This window comes from Sus scrofa, chromosome 5 (genome assembly GCF_000003025.6).
Source record: "Sus scrofa isolate TJ Tabasco breed Duroc chromosome 5, Sscrofa11.1, whole genome shotgun sequence".
Taxonomy (NCBI): Eukaryota; Metazoa; Chordata; class Mammalia; order Artiodactyla; family Suidae; genus Sus; species Sus scrofa.
In genome coordinates, this window is record NC_010447.5 from 96,436,320 (window position 1) to 96,449,774 (window position 13,455).

Sequence of the window (13,455 nt, forward strand, 5' to 3'; positions counted from 1 at the left end):
GTGCCTATGGGACTTTTGTTGTGTCTTGTCAATCCACTGTCTAACATGTACCACCACTGCTGTTATCTCTGGTCTTGTCTTCCTCATCTCTGCAGAATTATGGCAGCAGCCCAGAAGTTGTCACCCAGTTTAGTATTTTGCTGCTTTTCACAATGTAGCCAGTGTTCTTTTTCCTGAAAGGAAATCTGGTCACATCCATCCCTACTAAGCAAACTTCAGTGCTTTGAATCCTATATTCTCACTTGGAGGTCACCGGTTTCCCTCCCACTGAAGGAGGAATATTGAAAAGATATAAATGGGAATAATGTATACAATACGGATGAATGTGGACCTACTGAAAAGAATCATTTACAAATTTTGGTACCATTAGTTCTTGTTAGTACAACACATTTATGACATTCATCTTAATTCATGGCAAGTTATAAATGTGTAGAGCAAGTGACATTGAGAACAAGGGTTTTAATAGTCAAAGGAAAGAAAATATTTTCTATTGTTTTTCTTGTTGTAGAGTTGAATAACCCGAATCATTTTTGCTTTCCATTCATGATGTTTTAACCAGCTGTGGGCCTTAGGGTTGTAAATTGTGGTCTTGGATCGACTTAATTATAATACCTGCAATGTTAATTTTGTTTTATTCTGAAATACCTGCAAGCTAAGCAACACAGGGAATTCACATTTTTGACTGATTAGGTGATTTATACCTAATTCCTTCTAAATTCATCAAACTGAAAATTTAATGTATGGGAATGGTACGTAATCTTTTAATTTTTTATAAAGCTCCTATGCTATATCTATGTTGAATATTTAGGTGATTCTGGTAATCACCTAGCCATGGGTAGTTTCAGTGGGAGAGATTTTATTTGCCTGCAAACATTATGAGATAGGTAAAAATTAGAAAGAGTATTTTGGGACTTGAATGAAAGACAGTACAAAGATGTGATAGAAAAGTCTTAATAATAAGGGAGGCCTATTTTGCAGATAAATTCCAAAGTTGAAGAAAGCTGTTTTTTTTTTTTTTTTTTACGTGTCCATATAAAGAATGTAGCATAATGGAGGGATATCGGCATGTATATGGCTAAAAAAGAAAAAATAAAGCGATAAAGATAAGAGAGCATGCACTGCTGGTGGGAATGTAAACTGGTACAGCCACTATGGAGAACAGTTTGGAGATACCTTAGAAATCTATACATAGAACTTCCATATGACCCTGCAATCCCACTCTTGGGCATCTATCCGGACAAAGCTCTACTTAAAAGAGACACATGCACCCGCATGTTCATTGCAGCACTATTCACAATAGCCAGGACATGGAAACAATCCAAATGTCCATCAACAGATTATTGGATTCAGAAGAGGTGGTATATATACACAATGGAATACTACTCAGCCATAAAAAAGGATGACATAATGCCATTTGTAGCAACATGGATGGAACTAGAGAATCTCATCCTGAGTGAAATGAGCCAGAAAGACAAAGACGAATACCATATGATATCACTTATAACTGGAATCTAATATCCAGCACAAATGAACATCTCCTCAGAAAAGAAAATCATGGACTTGGAGAAGAGACTTGTGGCTGCCTGATGGGAGGGGGAGGGAGTGGGAGGGATCGGGAGCTTGGGCTTATCAGACACAACCTAGAATAGATTTACAAGGAGATCCCGCTGAATAGCATTGAGAACTTTGTCTAGATACTCATGTTGCAACAGAAGAAAGGGTGGGGGAAAAACTGTAATTGCAATGTATACATGTAAGGATAACCTGACCCCCTTGCTGTACAGTGGGAAAATAAAAAAAAAAAAAAAAAAAGAGAGCATGCACTGAGCTAATGCTGTTTGCCTGCTGAACCTTGTTCCCTTACTCCAGAAGGAATGGTCCCTGTTGGGGTAGGAACAGCTCCTCCTCTACTCTATCCTCAGGTAGTATTGGATCTTTCCATCATGGAAACACTTCCTTAGGAATGGGGAATCAGTCGGGAAAATATTGACACTCCTATTGATTCAGATTTGGTTCCAGAGGCCTAATGACATGAATTTCAATATGGCCTTTTAAGAGACTGACTCCGGATATTCTTGTAGGCATGAATGGTAAGCGAAAGCAACGAGGTAGGAAGAGATTAGGTTCTGGAGTCAGCTTGCCTTGTTAAAGTCCTGGTTCAGCCACTTACTAATGGTGCACCTTTGGGAAAGTTAAACTCTATGTGATTCAGTTTTCTAATCTGTAAAATATGGATAATAGTATTACATCCTCATGGGTGGTTGTGACGATTAAGTAAAGCAATGCACAGAGTTCTTGGAACTGCCTTCAACACAAAGTTCAAACTACTTTTGAAAATAAAATACTCAGATGGACTTAAGGGCCAGATCCCAATAGTGTCACATCTATGTGAAAGTTGTTTCATGCCAAAGATAATTAAGCAATAATGAGGGGTGGATACAGATGACCATGTTAATTTACTGATTGAGAAAACACTGTGAATATCAGTGAAATACAAAATCGAAGATACTGACTGCAAGATAATCCTGGGTGGTTAAAACTGGAAGGGGAAAAATCTGAAAAGATGAAATTTAAAATGGAAAATTTCCAACACTAAGGTAAAAGAAAAATTATTAAAAAAATTTTACAAGTCCAATATTGAAAATGTACAAATAAATAAGTTGACTCAACAACAAACTCTGGGTATGGGAACAGTATTTGGCTTAGGGATGGTCATATGGTGCAATATTATCCACTTAGACACTGGATATTATGTCTGAATTGTTGGAAAAAGATACTTGTGTTCTCCTTAAACCCCTCAACACACACATACGCACAAACTGTACTTATCCAGGAAACTACTGCCTTTGCATTAAATCTTTGACAGAAGCCAACAGGAAAGAGTAGGATTAAGATATATCCTTAGAGTGGGTCCTAGTAACATAATTTGAAACTCTGGTACTAGTATAACATGGATATTTAACTTTTATTAGCCACCAATTCCCTTTTTATGCATTTTAAAATTCTTTTAAACTTGTATGTTGACATAATTATAAACTCATAAAAGTGAAAAAATTGCAGAGAGATTGCTCGTACCCATCACCGGATTCTCTCAATAGTGACATCTTAAATAATTATAGAGCGTTATCAAAACAGGACATTGATTCATATAGCAGAATTAACCAGACTATAGCCTTAGGGCAGCATTTACTATATTTTACATGCACTCATTATTTTACACTGTTGTGTAGAATATACCTGATACTCTTTTCACACGTATAGATTCATATAACCATCATCACAACCAACATAAAGAATTATCATTACATCATTACCTCCCTACAAAGCAACTCTCATGCGCTGCCTCTTTCTACTCCTCTCTCTCACCCTCCCCTTAACTGCTGGCAACCACTGGTTCACGTTCTTCATAATTTTATCATTTTGAGAACATTATACAAATAGAATCATGCAGGATGTGATTTTTGTAGATTGGTTCCTTTTTTAGTAAAGCTTTGTGACATTAGTTCCCTTTTAAACGTAATATTCATTATTCATTTAGGTTTTGTATCATTTCCATTTATGTTCCAGTTAACACAGTCATCAAGACAGAAAATTCTTTTAAATCTCTGTTGTGTTTGCTCATTCAGTTTAACTGAGATTCTTACTCTTCTTCTTTAGTTGGCTTCAGTCTCCCCAAAAGGAATGAAATCTTACCTTGAAACCCGGCTATGTGCTGAGATTCCAATAACTTGCTTGGTTCCTTCCTTCCTCTGCCTCCTCCTTAGCTCTCGAACATCCAACCAGTGTGTAGAGTCCTAGAAAGTAGCAGACCATCTGTAAGCTTAACACTGTCACTTTTCAAAATTCCATTTCGGCAGTTCTTAGACAAATACTATTTCTGAATTTTTGAATATATTCCTTTCACAAGAAGAAAATAGCACAACTTAGTAGAATAGCTTGATATCTGTTAATAAAAAAAAAACCAAATTCAGGAGTTCCCATTATGGTTCAGTGGAAATGAATCTGACTAGTATCCATGAGGATGCAGATTTGATCCCTGGCCTCACGCAGTGGGCTTAGGATCTGGAGTTGCCGTGAGCTGTGGGGTAGGTCATAGGTGCACTTGGATCTGAAGCTGCTGTGGCTGGTGGCTTGAGAACTCCATATGCCATGGGTGCAGCCCTAAAAGAAAAAAAAAATTTCAAATGTAAAAGAAAACTTAAAGGTCATATCCCATCCCCAGTAAGTATTATTAAACATTTAAGAAAGAGAGAGGGAACATTCTTCAACTTGTCTATGACATAAATACAAACTTGATAATGAATTCTAAAAAAGACATCATAAAAATATTACAGAGTCACATTCCTTGTGAATATAGATGCAAAAATATTTAACGTAATATTTAACATAAGAGCAAGTTGAATCCAGCAATATTCATATACATACACAAAAGTATATCATGAACAGATGGGATATGTTCCACCAATACGAAGTTGGCTTAATATTTGAAAACCAAACTAACTCACTACATTAACATAACAAAGAGTAAAGTATGTGAGCAACTCCATAGGTAGAGAAAAAGTATTAGAAAAAATATAACTTCCATTCCCAATAAATGTCCTCAGCATACAAGGAAGAAAAAGAAAAATTATCAACCTTGTAAGGGACGTGTATGAAAAACATACAGTTAACATACTTAATGGCAAAAACAAAATGGAACATTTCCACTTTAAGATTGAGAAATAAGGTAAATATATTTACTTTTGCTACTTCTATTCGACACTGAATTGGAAATCCTCACCAGTGTGAATTACGGAAAAGAAATAAAAGATGTCCAGATTATAATTAAAAGAATTAAAACTGTCTTTATTCACATAGGACATTATATTTATGTAGAAAATCTCAAAGGACTCTTAAGAGAAAGCCTACCAAAACCAAACAGTGAATCAAGTGCAGAATACAGAGTTAATATACAAAAAGTAGTTGTACTTCCGTATATTAGAAAACCAGAAAATCAAAAGTAACACACAGCATTCAAGAACAGGAAATATTTAACAAAATATACACAAATCCTTATTTTATAAGCTACAAAATATTGCTAAGGAAAGATGGAAGACCTAAATAAATGAAGAGATGCATAATGTTCATTCACTGTAAGACAAATTGTCGAAAAATCAGTTCTTTGCAATGTCTGTAGGTTCTGTGTAATTCTCCTCAAGAGCCAATTAATATTTTTTATATAAATCAGAGCCTGGCTTTAGAATTTTAAGAAATGCAAAGCTGCTAGAATTGACAAAACAATCTGAAGAAGAACAAAGTTGCTAGACCTTTACTTTCTGGTTTTAAGACTTACCTTAAAGCTACAGCAGTCAGAATATGGTATTAAAATAAGGACAAAGATATCAATGAAATAGGAGAGAAAGTCTGGGAATATTAAGATGTGTGAATAGTCAATTTTTAACAACAGGTAACCATGTAATTCAATGTGGGCAAGAAAAGTGGAGATCCATAAGGAAAAAACAAAAATCCCCACAACTCTGATTCCCCTCCGACCTAACTGCTGCATGTTTTACTCAAGAAGGATCACAGACATAGATACAAAAGATAAAACTATATTTCTTAGAGACAAAACACAAGAGAAATTCTTCATGAACTTTGGATAGACAAAGATTTCTCAGGTAAGAAATGAAAGGCATGAACCCTATAAGAAAATATTTATAAATCGTATTTCATGAATTTAAAAAGGTAAGCCACAAACTGGGAGAAAATATTACAGTACCTATCTACCTGATAACAAACCTATCTAGGATACATAAAGAACATGGAAGACTGTAACGTAAGAATATATATAAGAAATACATACATAATATAGAAAAACTCCTATAACTCAATACTAAAAGGACAAACAACCCAATTAAAAAATGAGCAGAGCCCTAAACAGGGCAAATATGCAAATAGGTAACAAGCACTGGAAAAAGCAATCCACTTTATTAGCCCTCAAAGAAATTCTAATTAAAACTGCCATGAGATACTATTCTATACCTTTAGAGTGACTAAGATCAAAAGTGCTTGCAGGGATATAAGGTATAGTATGGTGGCTATAGTTAATATTACTCTATCGCATATTCGGAAGTTGCTGTGAGAGTTGATGTTACAAGTCCTCATCACGAGAGAAGAAAATATGTTAACTCTGTCTGTCATGGTTATTAACTAGACTTACTGCAGTGGTCATTTCACAATACGTACAGACAGCAAATCATTATGTTATACTAAAACTAAAGTGATTGTTTTGTTTGTTTGTGTTGCTTTTTAGGGCCGCACATGCTGCGTATGGAAGTTTCTAGGCTAGGCTGGCAGCTGTAACTCTGACTCAACCCCTGACCTGGCAACTTCCATATGCCTCTGGAGAGACCCGAAAAAGCAAAAAAATAAAAATTTAAAAAAAAATGTATTTTCATCTATTTCCTGTCATTAAATGCTACTTCATTTAAACAAGTCTTGATCCTAAGGACGTAAACTTTAGCCAAGCATTTACCCATTCAGCCAGTTCAATTTTGGCAAGCAAAACTACCTTCTCAAGTTTCTATCTAAATTGATTGTGTAGTGTGAAAAAGCGACAATTATGATAAATGTGTCAAAGAAGTATACAAAATTATTAGTTGAAATGATATACTATCTGGATAAAAGTTAATCTGAAAATAGACTTCATTGATTTTAATTTTAATAAAGAGAACTGTCTTGTTGTAGCCAAGTACTATTTGAAAACTGAATTAAAAACAAAGACATTGTGTACTACAATTAAGCTGTATCTCAACATTCTGGTCCTCTCTTTTGATTACAAAAGAATACCAAATCAATTCTCAATGTGGAGAGAAGTTATATAAATACTATTTCTGCTTATTACACTTTTCAAAATACCAAGTCGTAATACATGGAAATAGCAGAATGTTTTCTTAAACTGGAAAGCATGCCATTCAAGCTTTCTCTCTCTGGGAAACAAGAATATACTGGATTTATACAGGTCGAGTTCTCTTTTTTTTCCTCCTGAGTGAGGTATATTGCAGTCCTGTTGTGGCATAAGGCTTGCTCTCTGGACTACGCCTTACATTCTCACTTGGAAACTACAATGAACAAAACATTTCTCTTCAACATAGTTAGACTTTCTCAGAAACCACGTTCATGTGGTTTACGAATCAGACTGCATACATAGAGGTAAATTGTGGAACGATTTACTTCTAAAATTATTGGATTCATGATTGTGTTGCTCTTCTAATTTTATGTAGACATATTAAAGTTATCTTGACATATGACAAATCACGTAGAAAGATATGCCAGTGGATATCAACCAGTGACTACAAACAAATGGACAAATGAGTAGAAAGTGATTAGAACATATTTGGAGGTACAGTTTTCTTGACTGATAAAAAATTAAAATTTTTAAATATTAAAAATCTAATGTAAAGTATGACACGGATATTTTTATTATAACTGGGTAGAAATAATAGTGAATTGATTTCCATGTAATTTTTTTGTGACAGGAAAAATATTTATCAGGTGACTCACTTTTGTTGAAATGATTTGGAATCATTACCAAGAAACTTCACTAATTTGGCCTGTTTCTACATATTCTATGATTACTCACTCAAAAGGTCTCTCTCTGTACACACTGAAAAGTTGGTTTCTCACTGGCCTCTTCAACGTATGAAATATATGTTTACAAAACAATAAACACATGCATACGATAAAAATTTGCACACATTTTACGAGAAAATTATTCTCTTAAAGAAATTACAGAGGATGATGGGACTTGGTTTTGTTTTTCAGGAGCAACTATGAGTTCATGTTCTCTTCCCTGGATTTCTACTTCCTGAACGGGTCCTCATTGCAGGTAATGTGAACTTACTCTGGCCAGGACACCTGTCCTACACTGTTCACCATTGCCTGTCAGACTGATGGGCAGATGGCCCCATCAATACTCACTCAGAAAAAGATGACCTTCCCTTTCCCTGTAGTGTCTTTTTTTACTAAACATACTCCTTTCCCCCCTATGATATGTTTCTCTTTCCTTCTCTCATTTTTTCATCCTTGCTTTGATTTAGTGCTTACTGAATGCCAACTCTGAGCTAAGTGACAGATAAAGGAATGTGATCATAAAAACAGACTATGGGGAGCTGGCAAGTAAACACAAAATTTCCATATTGAGATAAGAGCAGACAAAATATGTCCTGAGAGCAGTTCAAAGAATGGTGTAAACACATGAATCAGAAAAGCCATCACCAAAGTGGTTTATACCCTAAAACCACAATCTGGGCAGGAGTCATCCAGTCAACGGGGGGGGGGGGGGGGGGGGGCAGTTTGAGTTTATGTAATTAGAACACAAATAGAAATTTCAACTCAGTGTGAATAATTTAAACACAAGCCCTATTTTCCAGAGGCCAGGAAACCAGGAGAGAAATAATGCTGGTTGACTGAAGAATTAGCTGTACAGTATCTTTTGGATGGCCTTCAATAGCTTTTTTAGAAGAGTAAAAGAAAGTCAAACCGAGCTCTTTACTAGTTTTTGTCAGTAAGTCGTTGTCAGCAATTGGCATAGCATTTCGTTTCTACTGGAAAAGATATCAGTAGAAACTGAATAATACCAGCTTCGTACTAGTAGGATTCTATTAATAATGACATATTCTTTTTCTTCCAAAAGTATTTCCTGTTTCAAGTATATTTAATATTTACTGGTTGAAGTGACTTGCTTTGGGGAAGTTAGGAAAACATCTTTGAGATAAGATCTTAATTGAAGAAAGCAGAATTTAAATATAACAGATATTAACATTTTATGACAATTTGGTTATTCAATTCATATTGCATTTTCAGATACAATAACTAGAGTATAATAAATTCCCTCAAGTTTTCATTTTAATTCCAATTAAAATACTGCAAATGTTTCAATAATCTGATTATTTTATTTAAGATAATTGTTAGTCAACATAACTTGAGTTCTGAGTGGATCATTTCAATCAAAATTTAGTCTTACTTTCTATATAAGCTAAAATCTACATATTTTCCCTTTAATTTGACTGCTGATTAATTTTCATTAGATCAAAGATATATAACACAATTACATGAATTCATATGGAAGTTCTCTGAGAATAAAGACATTAACCTGATATATACTTTTGGGAGCAGAACTAATGTCTTACAGAGCCCCTAAAATAGGTTGCCACTTTATGAGAGACATTTTTCAAATCTGTATTTCCTATGAAAACGGATGTCACGCTGAGTTATCTGGAATACATGCATACACCCCCTGGATTAATGCAATGACTTTGCTTTAATAGATTAAAGCACCACAAACTGTTCAAAATCAACATTAACATGCCATTTTTCACCTAATTCAAAATGTTTGTGGCAGTAAATAACAACCTTAAGCTTCAGCCATCTTTTACATAAGATATAAGCGTAAATTGTCCCGAAAATACAACAAGCAGGAAGACGTTTAGGACATCAGAGGCAAATACCTAAAAACCCTAGAGCACTTTGCTTGTCATCTTCCATGATAAATATAGAGGAAACTTTTTAACCATGTTTTTGTGCAACATTCATATATAAACAAAAGATAAATGAATCTTTCCAAAATAAAATTATTAACACTAATTACGGACATGTTGTTCATTGGGGAAGGAAAGAAGATAATTAGAGGGATGCTTGGAGGTAGGTTATGGGAAAGGCAAATAAAAGTTTTAATGGTCACTCAGAGGAATTCCTTGGTGTGAGAACTCAGCAAGTAGAAAGGATTTGGCAAGGCTAATAAAATGAAAATGTAACGGCTTTAATTAAGATTAGTTTCTGTCATGAATTTCCCACCTTCAAGAGCAGAGAGACTGAAACCACCTGAGAAATTTACCCCTTTCTGAAATCACGTCCATAAGCTTCTTCCAAAGTGAACCTCGGTGAAAGAACAACCACAAGTTCAACTGCACAGAGAGTAAAAGCATTAGAGAAATACAAGAATTTGCCTTTTCATGGGGCTGTCACAAAAGAAAGATTCCTCAGACATAAGTTCATCTGAAAATGAATAAATGATATTCTTCAAATATTTCAATTGTAATCTTAGTGAATTTATTTCTAAAGCATAAGTTTAATTTGGATTTCAGTGACTACAAAAAGCATTTTAAACACTCATAATCTTGATTATTAATGTCCTCATTAAAAAAACAAACATTTGGATTTCCCATCATGGCTCAGTGGTTAACAAACCCAACTAGCATCCATGAGGACGCAGGTTCGATGCCTGGCCTCTCCAATGAGTTAAGAATCTGGTGCTGCCGTGAGCTGTGGTGTAGGTCGCAGACACAGCTCGGGTCTGGTGTTGCTGTGGCTGTGGCATAGGCTGGTGGCTACAGTAGAGATTCGACCCCTAGCCTGGGAACCACCATATGTGTGAGTACAGCCCTCAAAAGACAAAAAAAATAAAAAATAAAAAACCAAATATTTGTGTTATGTGTGTATTTTCAAAAGGACTGGTTCACTGCCAACAGAATAAAGATTCAAGAGAAAAGAAAATTATAAGGCATGAAAATAAGCAGTTTCCTAGAATAAAATATACACAGAGGTTAACATATTTTAATTAAATCTTTCCATAATGAAAAGAAAAATGAAAGCACATTATTATCAATTTGGTTTCTTTATATATGCTCTCTATATTTCTTGGGAGACTACTGAAACAAATAAGCTGAAATAAGTTAAAAAGACTGTGGAAAAACATGATAAAGAAGAAAATATGGTACATAAAATGGTATGTTCAATTGTTAAAAGATAACGCTTACTGTTCAACAGATATAAATTTTGCTAAGATTAATATCTTTGATTAATATAGCCAATATCTATAAAAAATCACCTTTCCAGGATTCCCGTCGTGGCGCAGTGGTTAACGAATCCGACTAGGAACCATGAGGTTGCGGGTTCGGTCCCTGCCCTTGCTCAGTGGGTTAACAATCCAGCGTTGCCGTGAGCTGTGGTGTAGGTTGCAGACGCGGCTTGGATCCCGCGTTGCTGTGGCTCTGGCATAGGCCGGTGGCTACAGCTCCGATTCGACCCCTAGCCTGGGAACCTCCACATGCCGCGGGAGCGGCCCAAGAAATAGCAACAACAACAACAACAACAACAAAAGACAAAAGACAAAAAAAATAAAAAAATAAAATAAATAAATAAATAAATTGTTAAAAAAAAAAAAATCACTTTTCCTTGTTGTGTACATAACAGAGGGGAAAAGCAGTTGCCATGGGCTGAGGGGTGGGGAGAAGAGGGAGAAGACAGCAGAACTGTGCAGACTTCCAAACACAAAATGCAGGATCAAATGTATACCATGGTAACTGTGTTGATAAGACTGTTGTATATTTGAAATTTGCTAAGGGAGTAGAACTTAAGTGTTTTTACCCCCCCCCCACGTAGATATGTTAAGTAATGGATGTGTCGATTAACTAAACGAGGGGGAATTCTTTCCCAATATATGCATATATAAAATTATATTTCTCACTTTAAGTATCCTGATATTTTGTCTATCATACATCAATAAAGCTAAAAAAAGTCTTAGAAATAGTTCTTAATACATTTCAAGTAAGAGGTATTTTTATTTTTCTCATAAAGATAAATACGACTTTAGTACAAGTGGAATGTATAATAGAAAATTCCTGTGAGACAATTTTGTACAAAAGTTGTGCCAACTTAGTATTTAATGTGGCTACTAACAAATGTTTTGGAATCTTCTTTAAGTGAAGTATTGGAATTATGATTAGATCTCTCTACATCCAGTCATTTCTGCACTAAGAGAAGCTATAAAAGCAGCAGACCCTTTGAAAGTCATGCCCAACTGCAAATAAAATTGCCTCTGTCAATTTCCCAAAAGAATGGGAGTGGGAGGACATGCAGATATACTTGGACTTATAAAATAAAATATCCTAATAATCAAAATACAATTAGATATTATTTCATTGGAGCTAGAAGCTATGTGATAATATCTAAATGTTATTATGATATTTTAAATAAAAAATAGAGTGGCCTTCTTGACTGGTCTAGGTTACTTGTGAATCTGAAATATATCCCTTTTGGCCTATTTTAAAAAAACAAAATTACGCTGTTCCTAGGAAAGCTATCACTCCCGAGTCTGGTCAATGTCAAGTATAATAAAATAAAAAAATAATTATGAGCTAATATTTTTATACAGAATGAACCCAGGGTAATCATTTGGGTACCTTTCTGAATAATTAACTATAAAGCTTAAAATTATCAGGGCTATCAGAACAACAGATACAACATACAGGTTCTTTGTGTAAATTATGAAAGATGTCCCCCTCTGAAAGAAGTAATTAGGAAAAGGTACCCCTCTCTGGAGAAGCATTTAAGAAAAGGTGACCTCTTGGGACAGGAAAAAACATTGCTTTTCTCTCCCAGCTGTGTGGGTTTCAGGGCTTCCATGTGACTGCATGGCATTATGAGCTGACTTTGGCCACCATTCATCCTTCAGCCAGGTACCTTTGCAAGGGACAAAAACTACACAACTATTCTAATTGTCCTAACTGGTATCTACCCTTCGATGCCTAAAGTGAATAAATCTTTCAGTTCATTGGGGAGAAGTATGTCTTTTGTTCATTTGTTTGTTTGTTTTCTTTTTAGGGCCACACCCACAGCATAGGAAAGTTCCCAGGCTAAGGGTTGAATCAGAGCTGCAGCCGCCAGCTGCAGGGTCCTGCCAGCAACTCAGGATCTGAGCCGTGTCTGTGACCTACACCACAGGTCACAGCAACGCCGGATCCTTAACCCACTGAGTGAGGCCAGGGATTGAACCTACGTTCCCATGGATGCTTGTGAGATTTGTTTCCGCTGAGCCAGGATGGGAACTCCAGAAGTAAGATATTTAACATTTACTTTTTATTTTGATAGCAAATGAAGTTTTATTTATTCCTTAAAAATAATTCCTGAGGAAGGAGGCAAATCCTTTGGGATACATATCCCACCTTCTCAGAGAAGCTTTCCTATCCTGCCTTTTCTCAGTTACTTTCTATTACATTATTTCTTATATTCATAATTCTTGCTAACATCTCCAGTGATCTGGCTTATTTATAAATTTCTGGTTTCTCCCTCATCTTCAACAGAAGGTCTGTGAAGCCAAGGGTATTCTCTGCCCTTTCATCACTTCGTTTCCAATGTCCATTGTAGTGGCCAGAAAATTGGGCCACCCAATAGACAACTGCGCATCCATTAAGTGTCCATCAAATGTTGTTGTTCTTGAACCCATATTTTAATTCATATGTTGTAGAAAAGAAGGAGGGAAGGAAGGAAGAAAAATGTTAATAAAAAAAAAGTTTATCTCCTCCTATGCTCAACAAGGTATTTTAGTGAGCTGATGTTTACAATACTTGTGGAAGATCTAAGACCGAAAAACATAGTTGTTGTCTTGGGAGAAGTATGGGTGACACTTAAGATCCT

General features: G+C 35.4%; 1 long non-coding RNA gene across 1 annotated transcript in view; it reads right to left on the reverse strand.

The window, feature by feature from the left end:
* The window catches only part of LOC110260806, a 285,776-nt gene that overhangs the window by 54,144 nt on the left and 218,177 nt on the right, over positions 1-13,455 (reverse strand). The window contains exon 2 of the long non-coding RNA XR_002344280.1: positions 3,694-3,794. This is a non-coding gene — a long non-coding RNA (uncharacterized LOC110260806). The remainder of the gene's footprint in view (positions 1-3,693; positions 3,795-13,455) is intronic.